General features: G+C 40.0%; 1 protein-coding gene across 3 annotated transcripts in view; it reads right to left on the reverse strand.

Moving 5' to 3' along the window:
* The window catches only part of LOC135486167 (transcription factor AP-2-epsilon-like), a 200619-nt gene that overhangs the window by 138290 nt on the left and 43834 nt on the right, over nucleotides 1-18495 (reverse strand). The gene's annotated exons all lie outside the window — the stretch shown is intronic.

Here is an 18495-nt window from a genome sequence, read left to right on the forward strand (position 1 = left end):
AGTTTCTTATGCAATTGGTTTGTGAATTCCATCAGTATGGTGTAAGCGTTGACTGAAAGATGATCTAAAGGCGAAGTGATGAGAATGGCAAAACCAGGCGTGGCGCCCACGGCGAGAACCTGCAACGATTTCATATCATAACGCGGTCTTTGATTTACCCGCCGTCCATTTCACCAGCGGTAATCTTGGCGAAATAGCTTTTATTTGATGAAAAAATGAGCTGTGTTGGAAATAGATGTGATCATTTTTCCATCAAAAATGGTGATGAAGATGAGTTTGTTGCCAATAAGTTCGGATTATTGCAGTTTACTCACATCGTTGAAGCTGTCACCAATACAGTACTTTCCAGGACGAGCCCTTCATGAACTGTAAGAGTGCATTTCATGCTATGTTCAAGTACCTTTAGTCTCAAACTGTAATCTCAGTCTGATTTTTTTCACGCTTACCGACATGACCTATCGGCTTGTCCTATTAATTCCTCGGATTCTTGGCACTTCAGGACTCCATTATGGTGTTAATTGGTATGTCTGTGAGTAATAGGCACTTTTTGGTGCACACCCGTCATCATGATGCAATGACACAACCTCAGGTGATACTGAATCGATATAGCGCAATTACCATGCGCAACATCAACTAAAGGGCCTTTATTACAGAGTGAGTATTAAAAGCATTTATTGTCGACAATAATCAATCAAGAAGCATTTATTAAAAAAATCTTCAAAGCATGCATGAAAGAGTGAAATCATTAGGGCAATTTTTGCTGATAATAGGGAGGCAAATTGTCGTTGAAAAAAAGTTACTTTAGATATTTTTCAGGGCATTTTGTGACTTTGATTGTTCAGGGTGTTGCCTTAAATGAATACCGCTTGGACACGCTCCCCTCCCCCATACACACACGCCCATGAAACCACGAGCCACAATCATCAATGTCCAATATCATCGCCAAACAGAGATGAGTGCAATTGAAGTTTCCATTTGAGTCTAGAATTCTTCTTCATCCATCATAACAGGAAGAACTTAGAAACCTTGAAAATAGCAAACTTCTGATATGTTTTTTAAGATACGTCATCACTCATAACTATGTCACTATTCTCAAGCTTTTAAGTCAACATCAAACCATAACGCACTTTTGAAGAATGATCATAAGTCCTCATCAATTTCAAGTTAAAAGAATATAAAACTGCTCTAATCTTGAAAAGAAAGCGCAGCTGATTAGTCTTGTACATTTGCTATGACTGTCTCCTAGATTCGCGTGATGTTCCCATTTTAATTGGTCTTTCTATTGATTTTTGATATCCAATAGCCCTGATTTGCATGCACCATGTCGATATGCAATAGCTCCTTGATAAGATCAGTTGATAGATAATAAAGGATAATGATCGGTTTCGGTTGCCTTTTATCCTGCCAGTTAGTAGACCAACGATCTGGCAGAATTTGCAGTGATATAGCTCGGATATATCTAGGGGAGAAAATAGGCACGAGATCTTGGAGCATGTAGAGACAGATGTGGGAAATATTTCGGAAAGGAGCATGCCGTGAAAGCTATGGAAAATATTTAGGGGAGATAAACCAGGCATGTGATCGAAGAACTTGTGCAGTGGTAGCTTGGTTGGTGTAAAAGGGTGAACATAACCATGAGATCGAGGCATATACCACTATAAATACGGCACCATTCCCCACAACAATGTTTTTCCGCAATTGTGGTTGTGAAAGGGTCCTTTTGAAGTAATGTGTTTTTGCAGGTATTGATGTTGTCCCAAGTCATGTACGTGATAGCTCTGGAATAAATAAAGGGGGAAACACGTGGAATTTAGTGATATTCTTTCGCACATGTTGTACTTTTATCATATATTTAACAAATAAAAACGTCACCCAACCTTGCTTAATTTCAGGAGACATGGTGCATTCCTTGAGTTATTGGTGTGAAGGCGTTTTTGTCTGAATTTAATACAAGTCGAATGAACTCCTGCCGTTCCTGCCTTGGATATTATTATTGAATTGTGACAAGGTGAATTCTACAGTTTTTGCACTAGTCGTCAATTAATTACATGTATAATCAATTGCAATGATACATTGCTGTCTGTCTGTTTCTCAAACTACCTTATGGATGGATATGCATGGCAGATGCATTTGTATGATGCACTGGGAACGTTGTTGCAGATCAACTCACACTGCACGATCAAGATGATACGTTTGCAAGTAGGATACACTTCTGTTTACCTAGGGAGAGGTTTAGAATTTCTGCAATCTATCGAGGGGCTCCAAGGGTGCATAATCAAAGGTCATACACTCCACATGACCTGAGCAATGGTTGACAAATATCCCGGGGTCCCTCGAGAATGGATCACCTATCATACGATCTGCCATCAACCGCTACGCTTTTTTTCTGGTAACGAATACAAAATGTGAAACAACACTCGTATAATAAGGTTAAATTTCAAAGCATTTTATTTTGTTTTGGAAAGTTGTATCTCAGTCTACAAAGGCGTTCGTTATCTAGTAGTTATATTTGCCTGGGAGGAGTTTGGGGATGTTGCTTGAACGTAAAGGGCGGCGAAAACTGTTTGAAGAATATAAAAAATCAAACAAAAACTACCTTTCTGCTTCGCGTTTTCTGTCGTTTAGATACTATTTCAAATGGTAATACAGCTGATTGGAAATTTTGGCAAAGGACTTTTTTCTCAAGGAAGAAGCGAATTGTATAACTTGATGATTCGATGTACATGCGTATATGTAATTGTGTATTTGACATTTAAAACTTAGCTGCTCGATGGCAGTGGCCTTTAAAGGGCAACTAAACGCAAGGACCACGTGGGCCAGATGCAAAGTGGCAAAGTGGTGACGCTACATCAGCTCTATTCACGGGTGCAGGAGAAGCTCATACTAACACTCAGTCAAACGAGGCCAAATTCCCTCATCACTGCGCGTATTGGTCACCTTCATGTGGTCGACCATCAACCAGACTTTCCGTAGCTCCTTGCCTACTTGTATATTCCTTGTAGTTGGGGATGTTTGGCGTACTTTGCAATTTCATAATGTTTCATTGCTATCACGACGTCAAAGCACGCCAGGGTTAAGACTTCTGAGAGTAATCACACTATCAACCATGGCAGTGTTATCAAAACGCTGACTGCATTCGCAATGTGGAAACTTTTCATGGAAACTTTGATGGAAAAGTGCCCAAGTAATATCTTCCTACATGCCAATTTGATGTCAAGAAACGATACCTAGGAAATGCCTATCCCCAAACGACCACCCTTGAATATTGCAAGTTTCCACACGCATCTGAAAAACTTGGATTCGTTTTTTGGCAGGACGATGAGAACACATAGTAACCTAGCCAGGGCACGCTTCGTTTGTGAACATGTTCCGTTTCCCATCCCATGACAGCGGCCCGCCTTTACCCAACAGTTTAACCTAGTTGGTTCTATTTGCTGCGGAACAAATCCCATCCTCTTGCCAATGCCGTGGCCCACTTCTCCCCGATACCCCGTTGTCTGTAAGAGTTATTTCTCTCTGGGCATATCATGGGACAACAATCTCAAACTCTACTAGGTATACACCCCTCAGGCTTATATTTGAATATCTGAATGCCGAATAATTTATATGAACCGTTCTGGATTGTGCAATTTCGAAGCGATTTCATGGGCGCTTTGTCATATTGTAGGAAAACATGCCAGGGGACAAAGAGTGAGCCCGCGTGTATCAAACGCCGGCATATCATTGATACACCATGATGGTACACCACACATCGTCAACCTCATAAAATAATTGCCCAAGTCATATTTCTACTTTTGAGAAAAATGGGAAAAACTTATTCATTTCTGAACTATTTAAAATTTATTTTGCAGCATACTGAGAATAACATGTTTAAAGATGACAATGAACATGCAATTGATGATATGTCTTACTGGTGTTACATAACGGGCCAAACGACTTAGGCAGTTATTCCATGATGTAAATCTGCCTAAGTCACAAGCTTGACTTAGGGAGTTATTCCATTGAGATTCCTTCACAACAAGAGATGAGACATTGAGTGAAGCACAGGTGACTCTTATGTTTAAGAGCTGACTTAGCCGAAAATATCTTCTTCTTCTTCTTCTTCTTCAGCGTTCGCTCTGTACTTGGAGGGGTCATTCTCTTAGGAGTAATCCTCCTCCAAGGCGGGATGAGCGTATCCTGCGTGCCACTACGGTTAGGCTCCAATTGGGTTTATTGGCCTAGTGGTCCGACTTTGGCGAGAGAGATAGAGTCCACGCAAGCTACTCATGTTTCTCACTTGGTGGGGTCTGAGCTTGCCCTGGCATTGACACCAGGTACAAGGAACCTCGGTTTTGAGTCTAATTCGAAGGACTGTGAAGAGCCAGGAATTTTAGTTCCTTGAAAGCCACGCCGGTTCATCCAGACATACGATTATGGGTTCTCCCCGGGATCGAACTCGGGCCCTATTGCGTGGTGGCCAGCAGTGTAAACCACTAGGCCATGAGCCGATAATATCAATTTGGCAAAATTACCCGGGCATTTATTTCATGAGGGTGACGACATGCTCTCTAATACAGCCAACCATTCGTCTCTTTTTCTGAATTACAGACTGATAGAGAATTGAGAGGCGTTTCATTTCTGTGCAAGTGAAGTGTAATAAAACTGTTAAAAGCAAAGCGTTCTGTACATTCCAATCTTCCGGTTGACGCACGATTTTGAATGAATCGAACTTTTGTGTATTGTAACTCTCATTTTATACTGCGGCCGAAACTATGCTTATTTCAAATACTTACTAAATTGATATGTATAATGCATCAGAAACAGAGGCTATGACTAACAAATCCAGTGGCGATTAACCGTCATACCAAAATGGAGATGTAGGAAGCAACATGATTGGGTCATGAACACACGTGACGCAATTCGTCCTACTAGAAATATCCTGACAACTGCAGCCATGACAACGCTACAGCACCAAAGACGTACTAAGAAAGAAACCCATTGGATCTTGTAAACATGTGACCTGAATTGTCCAATCAGAAGTAATATGTGAACTGGAAGGATAAACTTCGTTTGAAAAGCATCACATATCGGAATGACAACCGGTGATGCTTTGACAAGTTCAAGCGCATGTCCGTGACACCATAAAGTACCTTCAGGTTTGAAGAAGGTGTCACTGTCAGTCTCACTGACGAGAGACACGCGGCAGAGTCACATCTACGGCGCATGAAGTGAACACTCAAGTCAAACTCTACAAGCGAAACGTCATCAACAGAATGGCATGTACCCTGCACCCAAAGGCAGATATCTAGTCCTCCATTCTGTGAGATGTCAAGTTCAGAAAGCGATCACCTTTCCCAAAGGCAGTTCTCCACCCCATTTAATGCTTGTTAATAGATTGGCGTGCACGTCTCAAAGACTGGGCCCGCCTGATTGCTCAACTTTCTCGTTAGTGACCGTGTAATTTATGCCCTGTGTTGCAGAGGTTAGAGTCTCAGATGTGAGCTCAGGCGAGAGGCTGCAACTGGGTTGATCTTCCCTTGTTAAGTCAAGAAGGTTATTTCGCATTACAATATGCTGGTGAAGGTTTATATCGATGATAACGTTACTGGTGATGAAATCCCTCTCGTTTATGAAGAATTGCATGACAAAAGTCATACGTTAAAACGTTGTATTCATGAATCTATTCGAGTGAGCTTAAAACTCACGCCGAGTCAGTAAAGTGATCATTGCATGACATTTTCATCAGATTCAGACCCTGGGTTTGCTGGTAGGTGGCGAAGAAGAAGAAGAAAAAGAAGCAGGGAAAGAAGGCGGCTGAAGCGGTGTTGTTACTGCCGTAACTCTGCTGATGACTTGACAGGCGCTGACTTCACTGTGGTACTTATTTTGTGTATAAAGGCCGCATGACTAAATATCGATCACTGATTTTACCACCACGTGTGTTTCATCAAAATCTAACTCTTTCAATAAGTCTAGCTGGGATGATGTAAGTTTCGAAAACGGCGCCAACACAGTGACATATCTTGCGAGTAAAAATAGATTTCTTTTTGTTTCTCTCTTTGGCAATATCCGGACGAGTGCTCTGGTTGCCATCACTGTTCTGATGCAGCTGTTGTTTACCGGTGTCAGCCTACTCTACTCGCCTGACATCTAAGACTTGGGTCCAGGCGCCCAATTCAATAACACTTCAAAAGGAATCCCTATCACTACACTGACCAGAACGGAACGATTGTCCTTATAAAGATATTAGAATCACCTTGAATGCTCCTAATTACATACAGCAGGCTTTCTACAGGAAACAGACGGGGACTATACCAACCCGTAATGTACATGTTCGTGTTTTCTTCAGCAAGGCTGTGGTAGTGTCTAGTTGTGACGATACACACCTTAAAATCTAAGAAGAAGATAATAACAACTAGTTTGGAAACTAAGTTTATAATCTCGAACTCAAAGCGCAGGTGTGCCACAATAAAATATTAGTTCATGCAACCTATTTTACATTTCAAATTTGGAAAATATTTCAATGGAAAAGTCGTGTCGAAATGTAACTGAATATTTTAATGTTTTTGCCTGTATTCAATGGAACGCGTAGAAAGTGTTGATCGTGTATAGCTATTTCAGTTGTTACTGCATTTACTGCATTGTCAATAACATATAATATTGCTAGTATTTCTGAAAAGCTTCTAAAACTGGCAACTACAATGCAGCAAGAACGTCAACACAACTATAATAAGATTGTATAGGATTTTTGTAGGTACTTTCCGCCCCATTCACGAGGCTGCAGTGACACCAATTCAGCTCAAACTGTTGTCATCTAAAAGCTAGGTAACAACAGTGAGAAGTTGGTCCAATGGTTGTGTTTTTTTAGTTGAATTGGTTGGTACCACTTACATGACTTACGCCAACAAGAAAGACAATGATTAAGCAGCTTTGGGACCAGGAACTGAGCATAATGTATAGCCAGGGCACGATGGTGTGATCATATGGACCAATCAGAAGGGTCGTTACAATTATCATGATATAGAAAATACTTCAGTTCATTGGCTATCAACAAATTCTCAAATTTAACTTTGTGACGACACAGCAGCCATTGCAGGCAGGGCGACAAGAGTAAGAAGCATGCATTTCCCTTCTTGTTGACAGAGACTAAACATCTCTCAAGAATACAAATTTCAGCATTCAGTACGATTGGGTGCACATGTAGGTGATTTGCTTCTTATCCATTTAGATGACACTAAAATTACACGTACATTAGATTTTGAATTAAATTTAGCGATGCCGCTGGTGCTAGTTACGTATCATGGCTGGCTCTGCGGCAAGGTGGATCAGCGTAGGGGTATTTACCGAGAACGCCCCGGGGTTGAGTAGGCATGCCCCTTGGGCGTCTATTTCTCATTGATCTTGCCGATTGGTGTTTATGAATAGGATACATTACGTTACAACGAAACTTCTAAACTTGATCTGTTGTCAATTTGAAGATTAGGATTTTCATATTTTGCTGGTGTTACTCTGGACTAAATACAATCTGCTGAAAATCCATCTTGTTTTTGCATGAATGCAAGAGTGTTTTATGAAATTGTAAAGAGTGACCTCCGGAAAGGATATGGTAGTTAAAAAAATTCACTTGCAATTTTGTCCTTGGTTGAACCTTATTTTGACTGGACTATCTGGCGATGACGTTATCGCTTAATGTGGTTTGCTACCATCGCTTTCAGTGTCATCCGTGTGGCGAAAAAGGAATGTGGCTGAGAAAGGTGGTTTCATCCTTTGACCCATTCCTGTAGGCAGTGATCGGGGCACTTCTTACCCAGCCAAAAATCACCACCAATCACCTCCCCATGTGTCAAAGCCTGATGATTCCCGATGTGGCAATTACGCCGGGCGGTAGAAAGCGCCCGCATCAGGTCCTCAGGTCCTAAGTCGCATTACGGTCGGTGCGCTGCCATAATCCAGTTAGCGGAATTACTCCAGTAATTGACTAATACCAATAATGAAATTATTTGATAATAGGACGAGGTAGCAAAACATCATTACTTCCATGGTCAGAAAAAGCAAGTGACGAGAACTTACTTCGCTGGTTTGGAGATTTATTTCAGATGTCTGATGGAACGTCTTATAACACGTTTTAGAAAGTTAAAGCTCAGACATGACCGACCATCATTGGACATTTAGGGTTTTGAAAATTTTCTCTGCCCTTCCTTCATAACCATAATCGGCATTAAAAAGTAATCCAGTGTTTCGTTAACAACAGCATTAGTTCAAATGAGGACAGACATCTTTAAAATGATCTGTCATTTTTTACACTCTTTTATTAAGCTTAAGTGAGACCTAGTATTCCATGATAAAAAAACGACCTTCACGAGAAAAAAATATGATAGTATAGAGAGGTATTGTCGATTTGTGTACAAACCTTCCACGTCATTATTGTTCGGAATTGCCTTGAAGCAAGTGTGTAAGGCCTACTCTGCCATGTATGTGATGTAAAAATGCATAAAAAGAATAATTAATAATACAGGGTGAACCGATAAAGTTACATAGAGCAGCTCTTGCTTTCTCTCCCTAAATTATAACACGCCAAGACACATTTGAGTATTTGAATGACACCTTAAGGTTTTCGGCCAGGATAAATATGCACCCCTTAGATTTTTTAGGGAAGTGAGATTCTGAAAACCTGTTAGATTTAAATAAAGACACTGTAAAGTGTGCCTGGCATACATGTACTTGTTTTGGCTGAAATATCCGACTTTTTTTGAAAGCTCAAAAATCTTGGTCCACATATTTTGTGACTGAGCAGGACACGCAATATCATGCCATGGAGTTATCCTCAAAACTATAATTATTTGTCTGAGAATAATAATGACCACCTTCGAAATCCAGGTTTCTGCTGAAGAGCTCCACATAGATTCCTCAATGCCAATAGGCGACGAAACGCCTCAAATCTTCGATCGCCGGACAGTCACCCCAAGGTCCGGGCTCGGAGTTCCCATCCCGATTAATGAAAATACACCTGTCCCAGCTAGCCCATCTGTTCAAAGCTCACAACTACAGAGGCTAGCGGATTATCGACATTACACCGTGATTACAGAGCTTCCCGTCCTAGCACCAACCACCTCAAACCGCTACAATTGAATTATAACCATTTCTAGTCAGGTGTCAAAGTTTAATGCCTTTTTCCACATGAAAATGTGCCGGCCTTTTTATCTCGATAACACAAATTATCCAGCCTAGATGAGATTAGTGAAGGGAAATAATAGCGGCGAGTTGCAGGAGCGTCGGGAATATGAGTTTACAGCAAAAACTAACGCCGCGTGATTGTATTAATATTACGTTAATATTTGCAAGTAATCGGACAGTCAAACATTGCGTCCTCCACTTCTTAGTCACCACGGGAAAGGGAAATTAAACCATCTGAGCGCGATAGAGATTCGTAGAGTACTAAAGACAAAGCGCCTGGGTGTACCTTCCCTGGCGATAGATCCCCAGAGGGGGCGCATCCTCGTCATGTTTTCATGATTAACTTTCGCGGATAAATATGGTTTTGCATTGTTAGTTAGATTTACGGACACCATAAGTTTTTGATTAAATTCTTTGTAAGATATTATTATGTAATGAAGGAAGTCAAGTACGGAAATTACTTTTGAAAGGAAGTACAGACTTTTTCGGAAAAAGTTAAAAGAATCATTCGCGATGAGACAATCTTCCTCTTTTTGAAATGGATTTTACAAAGCAAACATATGTTGAATATACAATGCAGCTTCATCTCTGGACATTAGTGGAGAGTCGCGGAAAAGGTGAATTTGGGTGTAATTAGATGTTAGTCCACATAACTTCAACGATAAACAGTTCCATTCCCCCATCAGCAGTAGGAGGCCTCAGTTTCGGTATGAGCTGGTTGGACCCATATCCGCGGAACCACTGCAATTTGTCAGACGTATCAAAGGTGCCCTTAAGTCAAGGCTCTAGACTGCACACATCATGGTCAATATAACAAGTCGAATTCCTGCAGCCCTGGGCCCTTCTCTCTACCGTCTAAACACTGAGAAAGCACACCGGCTTGTCGCCGGGGCCGCGTTATGCGCTTAATGCCGCCGACCCCTTTCATTTGGCCGTCATGTCCAGAGGGGCGAAGTGATTTGATCGTTAAGACAGTTGACGTGAAGACAAAACGAGGAGGTAACGTCCCCTTACCAAGGGGGATATCATCTCTTATCTAATCAGGATAAAGAACCCACAAAGGGCTGGGGAAGATACCGCTCCGAGGGCTACAGACACCGTGGCCAAATATGCCCCATCAAGCTTTGTAGTCAGCCGTTCACATACCGATATAGGCTGCTCAAGATATCATGGATCCATTTTTAACACTTCGGTTTTTATGGGGGTGTTAGTCATTACACGTCCATTATACGGTGAATGATAATACTTTCCTGGTTTGAATATTTTGTCATCGATTAATATCAGCCTATTCGTGGTAGAGCTAATGCAACACTGCCAAAGATGCATGTAGCACTGCATAGATTAAACAGCTTATTTTAGAATTAGAATGTCATCGGTAAGGAACAGACCCATCAACACAAGCTATACATTACAGGCTCTATTTAAGTGTCAAGAGGCATCTTATTCAAGAACGGGACGACCGGGTTTGGCAATAGGGGAAAAGGGATCCCAATGAACCAGCCTAGCAAATCTGCGGTTGCCATTTCCGCCGGTTGATGCCTCAGCCAGCGATTCCGAGCAGATATCAGGAAAGACGATCGAACAGTCAGACGGAATAGATTCTTCCCTGGCGTATTGAGACCTTAAGTGATCACACACCACCGAGCCATGAGATCTGAGGTAATTTACTCCCGATGTCAATGCTGTGTTATTCATGTGAATAATTTATTGCCGATCAGTAAGCCAATTGGACAGAAAATCCATGCAATTGTGGATTACTCGGGTTGTCCTCAGAGAACGTTTAGCAAACGTCTCGACGTCTCCCGTTCCTGAAGCTCGAAGCGCACAGAGGTATGTCTGAAAGATCAGGCCGCAGAGGTAAAATCCTGTATCAACAGAAAAAAATCAACTTTTCTTTTGTTAGCATCATCCGAGGCATTGGGTATCTTAATCTTAGAATCTTATTTTTTTCCATGATTGGACTATAACATAATCATAAACTTGACTTTATCACAATCAGACTGACACTGACAAGGGACGAAGGTGTTCGCCCCCAGTGACCAAAAACCATCAGGCCTGTTCGTGAAGACCGAAAACACAAGGTGATAGAAGTTGCACACAGAAGTAAAAGTATTACCACCGATTTCAAACTGTTACAAGCAATTCTACACATATAATGAAAATGTTCTTAAGCAATATTCAAAAGATTTTCGATCAATAATAAATGACTTTTAGTCTAACCTATCTTCACTTTTCCTTATGTAAGTGTACAGCGCTCAGTTAAATGTCTCGCAGAATGTCTCTAATGCTTTTAGCTTTCACCAAGATACATTCGAATGCCTGCATGCGATATAAAAATGACTAAACAATTAAAAACTATGCGTATTAAAATGATATCCCTGAATATAATAGTGATAGATTTCCAGAAGTTATACCAATTCTTTACAAAATCTGATGCACTGTCACCCGCCAATCAAAACGCAACACAAACTACTTTATAAAATCATACATTGATTTTTTAAACCAACCGTCAACCTGCACGATGGTGGTGAAAAAAGTCTCATCTAAATAGGCCTATTGAATACAGGAATAGAACTAATGCTAAGTGAGCACTGTAGTGCACTGGCGTACTTCTACGCGCTACTGTATTCCGAGATGAGAAGAGCAAAAATGGAACAATTTCCCTGAAGCCACGTGTTTGTAAAAAGCAAACATGGCCAATGTTTGTATTTGAAATTTAGACGTGATGCGTTGGAAGGGGTATGAAATGCTGGTACGGTGAGGTTGATCGGAGCATTTTAATGCTATGCGGTGGATAGTCACTTACTTATAAATACTCTTTATTCACATTTTAGTGAAACTATATACATGTAAAGTTAGCTTTTAAAAAAATCCATGTTTTTTGGATGTGGGCTCTCTGGCCACAGATGGTGCACTTAATCAATAACAAATCATTCGACATCAGTGTCAATATTGCTACTCCTCGCAGGTAAATCCTGTTATACTATTTTGGGTTGCTGCAACTACCTCATGCTTTGCAGGGTTTTTGAAAATTATTAGGGTGTATGAGGTGCTATGAAGACATATTCCGAACCAACATACAGCTGGTGTCCATGGAAATGTTTCTGGCGGAAAGAAATGACGGAAATACAGATATTGCCGGAAGAATCGGATGTGTTTTTCTCAATACGTTCCGATGTAGACAAGTACAAGTGTGATGCACGCTGCGTTACTTGCTTTAACACGTCGTCAATTCCTTTTTGGAATTTCGAGATATGAATAATTCGGTCAAAATACTTCCCAACAAATATTGATAATATCTTTCAACCAAGGATACGTTTATGATCCGGTTGCCATATGTTGCGAGGTCATAGCTTTAGAGAATTGTTGGTTAACTCGATTCAAACTTCAAGATATTTGGCAAAACACGAAAGCTAAATCCACCAATTTGATATTGTAAATGTTGATAGCTTGATGTATGGAATTTTGATGACAAACACAAATTAATTTTCCTCATTTCCCGTATTCAAATGCGTGAATATCACTGTCCAGTAACGATTATGTATCAAGTTAACCTTAAGTTAAGGACGTCTTTTATGAATAACCCGATAGATAGGCTAGAAAAAGTCCTGGGTTTTTGCTTTAGGCAAATAATGTTAACAGTTCCTGCTGCTCAGCTGCCCTAGTAAGTCAATAGCAAAAGTTCCTGTTGATTTAGGTGTTAATCGCTATGTGCAGCAAGACCCTGCAGTAGCTGCCTCCCGTGCCCCAAAGGCCCATACGTCCTCATCCGCGAAATGAAACCAGACTCGCGGCAAATTGTACAACCATATACCGAGATGCATGCACGTTACATATACATGTGTTGTACATGTCCACAGCCAAGGGGAAATTGTTGGCATCCTAGTCAGACACGCCAGGAAGGGGCCTAAAGCGATGGCCAGCATACCAGTGCAATCTGAAATCATTAGTGTGGGAAGGCGGTGGGGCGATGCTGACTGTAGACGTTTGATCAATGTGTACATATATATGCACGCACACAGGGAAAGCGAACACCTTCATGCACTCACACTATTTCTATACTGCATTTTATCATATTTGCCCAACTACTTTACAGTGGATGACCAGAACTTAAAATGTATACACAACTTGGAGCTTTGATACGGTGGCTGGGAAAGGACATCTCATGATTTTTTTTTCAACATGTGATATCCTTTCCCAGCCACCGTAGTATAGGCCATTCCAATGTGTTTGTGTGTTATACATGCACTTTGCATGTTCACTTAGGATTTCCAGTTTGTTATTATGCTAGATTTTTATTAATGATGCTTTTTGTTGTATCTTCCAAGGGTTAAGCACCGAATGGCCGGATCTTTGGATTAAGAATACATTGGACCCTAAACAAGGATAAAACCGATAACCTAGCGTGAATAAATGAAAAATACCTACACATTATAACCCAGTACCTTCCAACAAAGAAGGACAAGATAAGAATTAAATTTGAAAAATACAATCACCCATGAATGAACCAGTATTGTGGAGAAAATTGCATGATAGAACGGATCACAGCAGTAGCGTGTACCATATACGGGGACCACCCATAATCTGTACATAGTTTGCTTGATATCAAAATATCATGGTCGGTGAAGGAGTTGTGCCCCAAATCCCATTTTGATACAAGTTGGAAGCTTGCTTTCTTAAAAGTTGGCAAACCCATAAGGCCCGGTTTACATAAGATGTCACATGTCACCTTTCACGTCGTCACTTGCCGTCAGCATGTTCGTTAGCGTGACATCGTGAATCCTATGTAGCCCGCTCTTTGGAAATGATTTGTTCGTTATTTATGTCACGCCTAACACGTTAATACAAGTACCGACATGAACGCGTGAACACGAACAACTGACAACATGAACCCAGCCTATAAATGTACTAAAATACCGCCTATGAGTTAACCAATTTTATATTCACTATAATTGGCATTTATTCATACATATTCCTATATAATTTGGAACACGTTTATTTGATGAAGTTCATGGCATCCTACACTTCAAAACAAGAATGTTAACTCTGAACCCCACTTGGTAGTGCTTTATTTACTCTAAATACGAAATGCTGTGGGGTCAGGGCATGGCAAAAGCGTTCCAAAGGAGACGAATCCTCGATCGGCCATAACAGTAGGTATAGTTGTAAGTCCTGGACCAATTAGATTTTGATACATCAATTTCTTTGAATCACTACTTTTTGAACAACAGTTTTAAAGCAGATCCTCTCATAGATATTACTTTAGGAGGACTGCTGTCTCATGAAAGTCACAAGCAATCAGAGAGGGTTAATAGGCCTTTTAATAATGGCTATTACCAACTATTTGCACAACATCTAAAAATAAAGTGGATTTGGAAGGCTGGATGTATGGCTATGTTCCGCCGCAAGCGAAAATCGGCATAAAATGCCGACCAAACAGGGAGATGTTGCCCCTAGGGTCGTGGGCAGAAAATACAAATCACAACACGCAGCTACATAAAGATATACTCGGTATGGAATAACTCGCGCGAAATTGAAGCATATTTCAATTAACTATTAAAGAAATGATGATTGAAGTCAGACTACTCGTATCAGAATCTGAAAACTTTCGCTAGGAACTTCTTAAAAAGTCTCAAACTACATGTAATAGAAATATTGTTGCGGTGTAATAAGGAGCAGTGATAGTGTCTACTTGTGGATGCATTTTTGTAATATGAACAAATTCTAATCGAGAGATGGTTTGAAATTAGCAAGCATTAATAATGTTTATCATTGCACATATGTATTGGACACAAAAATGGTCTGATTTTCAGTTTCAAGATAATCTACCAACGTTTGTTTGCTGTGATTTTTTTATCGAATACAAAAAAGAGATACAAAAAGCAGATAAAACGGCTGTTGTGATAGTTTTGTTTCACGTTCATTGCATTTTTAACATACATCGTATTTTCTTTTCAACTTATCGACGCTAAGATGAAAGAACTTTGTGACACACAGATATTTTAAAGGATTTTTTTGCGTTTTTCGTCTTCAGTTGCATGCCCGCCACTATTGTTTAGGTTGTCATAAAGATTTTATCTGAAGCATAAAGAGAAGAATTGCTCGCTGTTGATATAATTCATTTAACCTTCGGAACCTACAAATAACTAAAAACACTTAAGATATAAGTTATGTAAGACACAAGTAAAACTCAATACATGACAAGAAAATCGAATGATCACACTCAAAGAGACGCCAATACGGTGCTGGAAAACCTTAAACAAAAATCGTACCTTATCAGAAAATGATCACCAGGCAACAACGGACCCTTTTTTCCAACCAGCTCATCTCAAACTTGACAATAAGGAGAAGTTCTATAGAAATACTTGGAGCTTGAGTCAGTCAAACAAAAAGCTTCTAAAATCCATTAAAGTATACTTGTAAAAAATAGCAATAGAGAATGAAGGTCTAGTGTGCCACAATCAGGCAGGCAATGATACTGAGATTTTTACTCAGTTACTATGTCACGGATTCGGATAATAGTGGGTTAGAGTTCAATACGTTTTACCATCGTGTGATGTTTTACACAGATAAGGGTATAATTATATATTTTCAGCCCTGGCACGGTAATCACGGTATGTCTTCTTCGCATAAAAACATTTGTTTTATATTAACAGCTACCTCAAGCCCGTGTCATTGCAAAGTGTATGAATACGCCCAAAAGGCAGGTAACCGTTTCATAGTTTCCCATCGTGGAAGTGGTGTGCGTAGGCGTACAAAATTGGAACCACTCTTCCTGCTTACAAGAATTCGCATGGCGATCTCGCGAATTTCTCAATGAAAGAAACCGCGTAATTCCAAATGATATCAAGTTGTACGATATTATCGCGATAGCTCTTTCCGCTCGCGCTAACCGCCCATAAAGCTTTGGGAATAAAACCAATACCGTTGCAATATGAACTAAATTGCCTGAATCACCTTTGTAGTTTTGCAGCGGAAATTAGCGGGACTGAGCTTGCGCAATCACCATTGTAGTTTGTTGATTGAATCACTTTTTAATCTGCTGATCGATTTGATTCTAATGTTCAATCAGGTGTCGTACGGTGAGCATAATAGGATGATATAACAGCGGTTTAGAAGAGATTTGTTAGGTAAATGGACCCATGAGAGACGTGATCGGATTCGATTCAGTTTCGACATCAGGACGATATTGAAAATTATGTGATGTTGAGTGATGTCGTTTACTGACGTTCGCTCCGTTTTTATCTAAGAGATGACGGTTATAACTGATAAAAATGGTCGAATTCAGACAATATGTCGTAGCCTTAACGGCGTTATTGAAAAGGTTTCGCGAAAGCCCTAAATATGTATTTTCAAGAAGATGTGCTCTGGTCAAGCTAAATGTAACTGTGTTCAAAAAGTTTGATTTGAGTATTTTAGTCAGCTAGCAGTTGCGCATTTCATTTCCTGTTGATGAATTGATAATTATTCTATCCCTAAACACACAATAACTACCTGGCAAAATACACGCAAATTGTAAGTATTCAATTTTACTTTTGATAAACTTTTGATTACCAGAACACAGTACTAATCATACATGCCGACAATGAATTTCCCATATTTCGATTTTTTGTTTTAATGGACGTTTAGTATGTATAGACCTGATTGGAGGTACAAGATGTATCGGTGTATCTTTTTAGTTAATGGCAACACTATTTTAATTTTGACTACAAAAGTTTTTACATCCATCAATCAAAAAAATATATATATGCTGTGTTTTTAATGGGGAGTATAAAGCCATTGGCGGAGTCAGGGATGCAAAACATTACAATTTAGACGTTGGTAACAAATCACACATTAAGAATCATCCGACTCAAATTCACCAGTTCGAACCACAATTTCAGGTATCAAAACGCGGCGCTTTTTATTTCCCCATAACCGCCGTTTTGTACATTTTACAATGCTTGTTCCGTGCTGTGCTTGACAGAGTGGTTTCACAGTATGATGGTACTATATACATTTATATAACTACACAATGATTTACGCTTATGATACGGTTGCAGAGTTTTTACGCTGCTGACAATGGTTACAGTTGTCGGTTTTTCTGGTTGTTATTAATGTTGGATGCGACCTGACACTGAATGATGGTCATGTTACGCTAATGTGTCCACGACTTCAAAGTAATGCAGTGACAATATTTGAGAGATACTAGGTATTAATACCAGGGTATCACGTTGCCAATAGAGACTGCGATTTTCATAGAAAGAGGTATGCATGTATGCGTGTGCATTAAAATACTGGAATAACCATATTGGCTTAAAAGCTATCACATCTACTAAGTAAAAGTCAGTTTCTATGAAAAACTTCAAGCGGCAAAATACTTTGACATGCTCTTATTTTATGAAGTTGAATGTTCTTAAACTGAGTTAATAAAATATCCAAAAGAACCATTTATTGAGTATATTTGAAACTAGGGATGATTTCTTTTTTTCCTATCATATTGGACAACACGTACAATGTATATCCCGTGACTGTCCTACGCAGTAGGCCTATGTTCACTGCGTTTCAAGAAAACATTCTCGCTATCAATTTTGGGATATCGAGAAGAGTAAATAAATATTCAAGATTTCGAAATGTCGAAAACAAACTTTAAACATACATTCCCAAACAGGCTAAGAATGTCGTGAAAGCACATGCCTAAAAAAACTCACGGGAAGTGCGAAAAAAGTTAGTACACTTCATGCAGTTAGCAGTCTTCGGTGCTTTTAAGTCTAATGTGTTCAGAAGGCCAGATAGATTCAATCTGGAGATGTGTACACCGCTGCAAATCAAATCTAGCTGCTAGACTTCACTTGATCAATTTTAAGTAATTAGCGGAAAATGCTAGCTTTGACTTTGACAAGTATTTAGAAAAGTTTTAGAGCTTCACCGACGTGAGACAATGCGGCGTTGACCACTATTTCCTCACGCGCTTCCGCCGCGGTGCACCTTTTGAGATTGGAGCTCAAGGCGCGTTAATCAGGCGGTCCCAAGATGAACAAACAAAAATAAAGTCTACTTTGGGAAGCGACCAGAGGCGAAACTGGTATATTTGGTCCCCTTACTCCGTGTTTAGCACACGGTTGTCCCGCAGTGTTAGCTTTGCTTCCTGGTGGGTTCCTTTCCACATGGTTTTAGGCAAGGCGAGAGAAGGGTGTGAAAAGTTTCATAGAAAAGCGATACTTTTGGTTATAAGTGATTTTTGGCGCACAGCACCCATGGACATAATTGAGAAGATTTAACCTCATCGGGTACAATAAGTTAACAAAGTTATAATCTACTACCATCAATATTAGACAATGGATGTCTTTACAGTGTCTT

The sequence above is a fragment of the Lineus longissimus genome, chromosome 4 (assembly GCF_910592395.1).
Source record: "Lineus longissimus chromosome 4, tnLinLong1.2, whole genome shotgun sequence".
NCBI classification, from domain to species: Eukaryota; Metazoa; Nemertea; class Pilidiophora; order Heteronemertea; family Lineidae; genus Lineus; species Lineus longissimus.